Source organism: Carcharodon carcharias, chromosome 2 (assembly GCF_017639515.1).
Source record: "Carcharodon carcharias isolate sCarCar2 chromosome 2, sCarCar2.pri, whole genome shotgun sequence".
Taxonomy (NCBI): Eukaryota; Metazoa; Chordata; class Chondrichthyes; order Lamniformes; family Lamnidae; genus Carcharodon; species Carcharodon carcharias.
In genome coordinates, this window is record NC_054468.1 from 153,197,500 (window position 1) to 153,206,288 (window position 8,789).

Genomic DNA, 8,789 nt, shown 5'->3' on the forward strand with positions numbered 1-8,789 from the left:
CCACAGGCTCACCACTCTCTGGGTGAAGAAATTTCTCCTAGTCTCAGTCCTAAATGGTCTACCCCATATCCTCAGACTGTGACCCCTGTTATGGACTCACCCACCATCGGGGACATCCTTCCAGCATCTACCCTGTCTAGTCCTGTTATAATTTTATAGGTTTCTATGAGATTCCCCCCTCATTCTTCTGAACTCCAGCGAATATAATCCTAACCAACTTAATCTCTCCTCAAATGTCAGTCCCGGAATCAGTCTGGTAAACCTTCGCTGCACTCCCTCTATAGCAAAAACATCCTTCCTCAGATAAGGAGACCAAAACTGCACACAATGTTCCAGGTGCGGCCTCACCATGGCCCTGTATAATTGCAGCAAGACATCCATGCACCTGTACTCAAATCCTCTCGCTATGAAGGTTAACATACCATTTGCCTTCTTTACCGTCGGCTGCACCTGCATGCTTACCTTCAATGACTGGTGTACAAGGACACCCAGGCAAGTAGCTAGGTTTAAATATCTAGATATATAGGGCTGCAAACTCTGAGCTCCAGGGAGTCATATTGGGGGGCGGTATACTGTCAAAATGGAGAGGCCCTCTGAAGAAGAGGTCTGTTTTTTCAATTTAAAAGGCCACAGCCGCCTGGCCATGATTGTGGGGGACCAACCTCTATACGGCAAGCCCAGCACCTGCAGCTATGGCCCAGCAGCTGTTATAGCTTGGTGACAGCTGTCCATTGTGTGATCCATTGCATCCCACTTCCCTCACTTCCTGGTCTTTGCCCACCATGTTGGCCTGGATGCAGATGTGGACGCTGCACAAATTTAAAAATCCCACCAATATTCTTGTGTGGCTATTTGCATTTTCAGCTCACCAACCTTCTTTTCTACACTTTGTGCATTTACACACATGCACTATAAAACTAATTTAGATCTTGACATAGAAACATATAAAATAGGAGCAGGAGTAGGCCATTCACATTCCCCTCTCTCAGTTTAGATTCAGATAATAATCTGCCTTCCTGTTTTTGCTACCAAACTGGATAACCTCACATTTATCCACATTACACTGCATCTGCCATACATTTGCCCACTCACTCAGCTTGTCCAAATCACACTGAAGCATCTCTGCATCCTCCTCACAGCTCACCCTCCCACCCAGCTTTGTGTCATCTGCAAATTTAGACATAGTACATTTAGTTTCCTCATCTAAATCATTAATATATATTGTGAATAGCTGGGCTCCCAGCCCTGATTCCTGCAGAACCCCACTAGTTACTGCCTGCCATTCGGAAAAAGATCCGTTTATCCCTACTCATTGTTTCCTGTCTGCCAACCAGTTTTCTATCCATCTGAATTTACTACTTCCAATCCCATTGCACTTTAATTTTACATGCCAATCTCTTATGTGGGACTTTGTCAAAAGCCTTCTGTAAGTCCAAATAAACCACATCCACTGGCGCCCCCCCTCATCATCTTTATTAGTTACATCCTTGAAAAATTCCAGTAGATTTGTCAAGCATGATTTCCCTTTCATAAATCCATGCTGACACTGGCTGATTCTGCCACTGTTTTCCAAGTGCTCAGCTATTAAATCTTTTATAATGGACTCTACCACTACTGACGTCAGGCTGACTGGTCTATAATTCCCTGTTTTCTCCCTACCTCCCTTTTTAAATAGTGGGGTTACATTAGCTACCCTCCAGTCTGTAGGAACTGTTCCAGAGTCTATAGAATCTCTGAAGATGAACACCAATGCATCCACTATTTCTAGGGCCACTTCCTTCAGTACTCTGGGATGTAGATTATCAGGCCCTGGGGATTTATTGGCCTTCAATTCCATCAATTTCGCCAACACCATTTCCCTACTAATACTGATTTCTTTCAGTTCCTCCTTCTCACTAAACCCTTTGTTCCCCAACATTCCTGGTATGTTATTAGTGCCCTCCTTTGTGAAGACAGAACCAAAGTATGTAGTTAGTTGGTCAGCCATTTCTTTGTTCACCATTATAAACTCCCCTGTTTCTGACTGTAAAGGACCTACATTTGTCTTCACCATTCTTTTTCTGTTCACATAATATAGAAACTTTTAAAGACAATTTTTATGTTCCTCGCAAGCTTATTCTCAAACTCTATTTTCCCCAGCTTAATCAATCCCTTGGTCCTCCTTTGCTGAATTCTAAATTGCTCCCAATCCTCAGGTCTGTTGTTTTTTCTGGCCAATTTGTATGCCTCTTCCTTGAATTTAATACTATCTTTAATTTCCCTTGTAAGCCATGGTTTGGCCACCTTTCCTGTTTTACTTTTGCACCAGAAAGGAATAAGCAATTGTTGCAGTTCACCCATGTGCTCTTTGAATGTTCGCCATTGCCTATCCACCATCATCCCTTTAAGTAACGTTTCCCAATCCATCACAGCCAACTCGCGCCTCATACCATCGCAGTTTCCTTTATTAAGATTCAGGACCCCAATCTCAGAATCAACTACATCACTCTCCATCTTGATGAAGAATTCTATCTTATTATGATCGCTCATCCCCAAGGGGCCTCGCACAACTAGATTGCCAATTATTCCTTTCTCATTTCATAATACCCAGTCTAGGATGGCCTGATCTCTAGTTATAAAGATAAAAACAAAAAACTGCGGATGCTGGAAATCCAAAACAAAAACAGAATTACCTGGAAAAACTCAGCAGGTCTGGCAGCATTGGCGGAGAAGAGCAAAGCTGACGTTTTGAGTCCTCATGACCCTTCAATAGAACTGAGTAAAATTAGGAGAGGGGTGAAATATAAGCTGGTTTAAGGTGGTGGGGGTGGGGGGGTCGGTGTTGGGGGGAGAGAAGTTGAGGGGGTGGTTGTAGGGACAAGCAAGCAGTGATAGGAGCAGATAATCAAAAGATGTCACAGACAAAAGAACAAAGAGGTGTTGAAGGTGTGCACATTCTCTTAGATAATATCACCACCGTCAACACCTCTTTGTTCTTTTGTCTGTGACATCTTTTGATTATCTGCTCCTATCACTGCTTGCTGTTCTCTAGTTGGTTCCTCAATGTATTGGCCCAGAAAACCATTCCATATACACTCCAGGAATTCCTCCTCTACGGTATTCTTACTAATTTGATTTGCCCAATATATATGCAGATTAAGGTCACCCATAATTACAGTTGTTCCTTTGTTGCATGCGTCTCTAATTTCTTGTTTAATGCCATTCCCAACATCACCACTACATTTTGGGGGTCTATATACAACCTCCACTAACATTTTTTGCCCCTTGGTGTTTCTCAGCTCTACCCATACTGATTCCACATCGTCGGAGCTAATGTCTTTCCTCACTATTGTGTTACTTTCCTCTTTAGCCAGGAATGCAACTCCACAGCCTTTTCCTTTTTGTCTGTCCTTCCTAAATACTGAATACTCCTGGATGTTCAGTTCCCATCCCTGGTCACCCTGCAGCCATGTCTCCGTAATCCCGACTATATCATACCTGTTTACATCTATTTGCGCGGTTAATTCATCCACTTTATTGTGAATGCCCCTTGTGTTAAGACACAAAGCCTTAAGGCTTGTCTTTTTAATATTACTTGTCCCGTTCTCACTATTTTTCACTGAGGCCCTGTTTGATTCTTGCCCTTGATTTCTCTGCCTATCACTTTTCTTATTCCCCTTTCTGTCATTTGTTCTTGTCCTTGATTCCCCCTCCTCTGACTCCTTTCACAGGTTCCCACCCCCCTGCCATTTTAGTTTAAACCCCCCCAACCACTCTAGCAAATATTGCCCCTAGGACATCAGTCCCGGTCCTGTCCAGTTTGTACTGGTCCCAATGCCCCAGGAATCTGAAACCCTCCACCTCACACCATCTCTTCAGCCAAATATTCATCCAATAAATCAACCTATTTCTACTCTGACTAGCACATGGCATTGGTAGTAATCCTGAGATCATTGCCTTTGAGGTCCTGCTTTTCAACTTAGTTTCTTACTCCTTATATTCTGCTCTTACGATCTCATCCCTTTTTTAACCTATGTCATTTGTACCAATGTGTGCCATGACCACTTCCTTCCCCTTCAGAATGTCCTGTAGCTGCTCTGAGACATCCTTGACCCTAGCACCAGGGAGGCAACATACCATCCTGGAGTCTCATTTGTGGCCACAGAAACGGCTATCTATTCCCCTTACAACTGAATCCTCTGTGACTCTTGGATTCCCACACTTTTTACTCCTCCCCTCTGTTGCAGATCCAACTGTGGTGCAATAAATTTGGCTGTTGCTGCTTTCCCCTGAGAGGCCATTCCCCTCAACAGTATCCAAAGCGGTATATTTGTTTTGCATGAGAATAGCCACAGGAGATTCCTGCAACTTCTGCCTAATCCTCTTGCTCTGCCTGGTGGTCACCCATTCCCTTCCTGCCTGTGGACTCTTAGCCATTGGTGTGACCACCTGTCTATACGTGCTATCTACGATACTCTCTGCCTCGCAGATGCTCCACAGTGTCCCCAGCCACCGATTCATCTCTGAAACTCAGGCTTCCAAGAGCTGCAGCTGGAGACACTTCCCGCACACATGCTGGCCCCGGGCACTGGAAATGTTCCTGGCTTCCCACACATAGAGCAAGAGGAGCACAACATGGCTTTGAGCTCTTCTGCCATGACTTACCCCTTTAAATTAAATTAAACCTTTTGGAAGAAAATTAATAACAAATAATATCAATTACTCTAGGGCCCTTCTTCCCTGCTCCTCGTTGTTACAGAATACAGCCCTTAAAAATGATGAACCACAAAATAAGACCTTAAAAACTATAAGCGATAAAAGTAGTAAATACTTACCTCACCTTACTCACAGTACTCAAAGGACACCTCGTTCCCTCCTCACCAAACTCCCTCAATCACCGAACACCAACTTAAGCACTCTACTGCAGCCCAAAGCAGCACTCCATTGCAGACCTTGTATTGTCTCTTAATATGACCCCACCTAATACCTTATTATTTCTTATTCTAGTGCTATCTCTTGCAATCCTTTGTCCACCTTCTTTTTCCTTTCTAATGCTATATGCTGGTGTCCATCCACCTGCCTCTCCAACAGCATTAACGTTCTGGCACAGCTGAGTTGTTCAAATCCCAAAGGAAATTTAAACCAACTGCTACAACTTGTTTTGCAATTTGTACATATTTTGAGATGCGTGCCTTAAATTCAGTAGTAGTAAGGCCACCAAGTCTAACCAAACTAAATTACACCTTTAATAATAGAAGAAATAATTTTAAATGCGTACATAGATCTACAAATTACTGCTTGGATAACTTCTAAATCCCCTAATTAATCTAAATCCCAGTTATAGTTACGTTAAGGCAACACTAAGACACATATAGTTTAAAAGACCCAGGCAAAGAAACATGATACCCTGAACTAGTCGAAATCAATGTGAGTTTTCTTAACCTTAGTTCTTTGAAAACAGCAGCTTAAGGCATAGATGCTGAAGGCTTTTCACACTTGTTAGTACTTAAAATGCCTACCCTTACACACAACATTTGCTCCTTTATGCATATTTTCCCCTTTGAATGCAAATACCCACTGTTTCATTATTTCTTTGGACTTCACTTTCCTGATAATAAAAATCTCTCATAGCACTAAGTTTTACCAGTAACCTTTGTGAAAAATAAACACTCTGTTTCTAAACTTCACCTGGCCAATCAGCTCCTGACCTCATTACAGCCTTGGTTCAAACATGGACAAAGGAGCTGAACTCCCGAGGTGAGGTGAGAGTGACTGCTCTTGACATCAAGGCAGCATTTGACCGAGTGTGGCATCAAGGAGCCCTAGCAAAACTGGTGTCAATGGGAATTGAGGCAAAACTCACCACTGGTTGGAGTCATACCTAGCACAAAGGAAGATGGTTGTGCTTTTTGGAGGTCAGTCATCTAAGCTCCAGGATATCACTGCAGGAGTTCCTCAGGGTAGTGTCCTAGGCCCAACCATCTTCAGCTGCTTCATCAATGACTTTTCTTCCATCATAAGGTCAGAAGTCGGGATGTTTGCTGATGATTGCACAATGTTCAGCACCATTCATGACTCCTCAGATACTGAAGCAGTCCATGTCCGAATGCCGCAAGACCTGGACAATATCCAGATTTGGGCTGACAAGTGGCAAGCAACATTTGTGCCACACAAGTGTCAGGCAATGACTTTCCCCAACAAGAGAGAACCCAGTCATCACCCCTTGATGTTCAATGGCATTACCATTGCTGAATCCCCACTATCAACATCCTGGGGTTACCATTGACCAGAGACCGAACTGGACCAGCCATATAAATACTGTAGTCAACGGCTATGAAGTCTGTGGCTAGTAACTCACCTCCTGACTCCCCAAAGCCTGTCCACCATCAGCAAGGCACAAGTCAGGAGTGTGATGGAATACTTTTTTTTATTCATTCACAGAATGTGGGCTTCACTGGCTGGGCCAGCATTTATTGCCTATCCCTAGTTGCCCTTGAGAAGGTGGTGGTGAGCTTCCAACTTGAACAGTTGCAGTCCATGTGGTGTAGGTACACCCACAGTGCTGTTAGCAAGGGTGTTCCTGGTTCTTGACCCAGGGAACGGTGATAGATTTCCAAGTCAGGATGGTGAGTTACTTGGAGGGGAACCTCCAGGTGGTGGTGTTCCCATCTATCTTCTGCCCTTGCCCTTCTAGGTGGTAGTGGTCATGGGTTTGGAAGGTGCTGCTTAAGGAGCCTTGGTGAAATCCTGCAGTGCATCTTGTAGATGGTACACACTGCTGCTACTGTGCGTCGGTGGTGGAGGAAGTGAACATTTGTGGATGTGGTGCCAATCAAGTGAGCTGCTTTATCCTGGATGGCGTCCAGCTTCTTCAGTGTTGTAGGAGCTGCACTCATCCAACCAATAGAGGGTTTTTCCCCTGACTTCAATTGACTCCAGTTTTGCTCCTTGATGCCACACTCAGTAAAACGCTGCCTTGATGTCAAAGCAGTCACTCTCACCTCACCTTGGGAGTTCAGCTCTTTTGTACATGTTTGAACCAAGGCTGTAATGAGGTCAGGAGCTGGGTGGCCCTGACAGAACCCAAACTGTGCGTCAGTGAGCAAGTGCTGCTTGAGAGGACTGTTGATGACCCCTTCCATCACTTCACTGATGATCAAGAGTAGACTGATGGGGCGGTAATTGACTAGGTTGAACTTGTTCTGCTTTTTGTGTACAGGATGCACCTGGGAAATTTTCCACATTGCCAGGTAGATACTAGTGTTGTAGCTGTGCTGGAACAGTTTGGCTAGGAGCGTGGCAAGTTCTGGAGCAAGTCTTCAGTACTATTGCCGGAATATTATCAGGGCACATAGCCTTTGCAGTATCCAGTGCCTTCAGCCATTTCTTGACATCATGTGGCGTGAATCAAATTAGCTGAAGATGGCATCTATGATGCTGGGGACTTCCAGAGGAGGCCAAGATCGATTATCCACTCGGCACTTCTGGCTGAAGATTGTCGCCAATGCTTCAGCCTTATCTTTTGCACTGATGTGGTGGGCTCCCCAATCTTTGAGGATGGGGATATTTATGGAACTGCCTCCTCCAGTGAGTTGTTTAGTTGTCCACCATCATTCATGACTGGATGTGGAAGGGGTGCAAAGCTAAGATCTAATGTGCTGGTTGTGGAATTGCTTGGCTCTGTCTATCATTTGCTGCTTATTCTATTTGGCATGCTGTGCTAAAGTCCTGTGTTGTAGATTCATCAATTGACACCATCTGTGCCTGCTGGTGTCGGGCGTGTTCGATGGTGTGAGCAGAGAATATGCTGAGAAGGCCAAAAATCGGTTTCACAACGTTATGAAATCAGTTTGCGATTGTCCACTCAGCCCATCAATGACGGCCACATTTCCCACCATTGGATGTCAGGAACCTCATTCTAATACATCTGTTTATCATTATAAGGCTAGTCTGTTATATTCATCACCCCGCCACCTCCCCCCTACCCTCCCACCCCCAACTGGAATGTCCAACCACAATCACGCCGACGTGTTTCACAACAGCATATAAAAGGTGGGCACTTGGTGGGCTGCACTTTGAGGGGAACTCAGAGGTGTGTGCATGGTGGTAATGTTGTGGAATGCTCACGACGGATGCCTGTTGGACTTCAAGGTTGAAGCATGCTGCGGGGGTAGGGGAGCAAAGGCTACCCAGCAGTTGAAGGTAACGCACAAGGATATGCGAAGTGGAAAGGGGCAGTGGGCATGGAAGCAGCTATGCATTAGGGAAACCTTGTATAAAGTGACTATTCCTCTGCAGCTGAGACAGTTCAGGCACAGAAAGATTGATATGATTGGAGTGGGGCCTCTAGCTTATCTGCCCACTCAAGCAACGCAGAGGCATCAAAGTGCCAGGAAGTGCTCCAGAACTTTTCATCCCTCGGCTACAGACTGCAAACTAATGAGCATTTTAGTGGACTGCAGAACAGTTGGATGACTGGGCAAGTTGTACAATCTCCTTGCTAAAGCTGGCTGTGGAGGCACTCACAGCCCCTTACAATGTCAGCATCCCGGTTTGGACCAGTCTCCCCCATGGTTCAAGCGAACAGTGCAGCCTTGCAGTGTGGGTTAGGAGAATGCCTCCGCCTGAGCTGAGAGCACAGCATGCAGTCCGATGGACAAAACTGCCACCAATCGGTCAGGTGGAGTGGGGCGGAGGAAGGTGGGGTTTCAGGCAGCCATGCAGCGCATTTTTCTCTGGCCATCTAAGTGGTGGCCAGCACTCTCCGGGATGCATTAAGGGACATTCAGGCTTAATCAAGACAGGTTCTT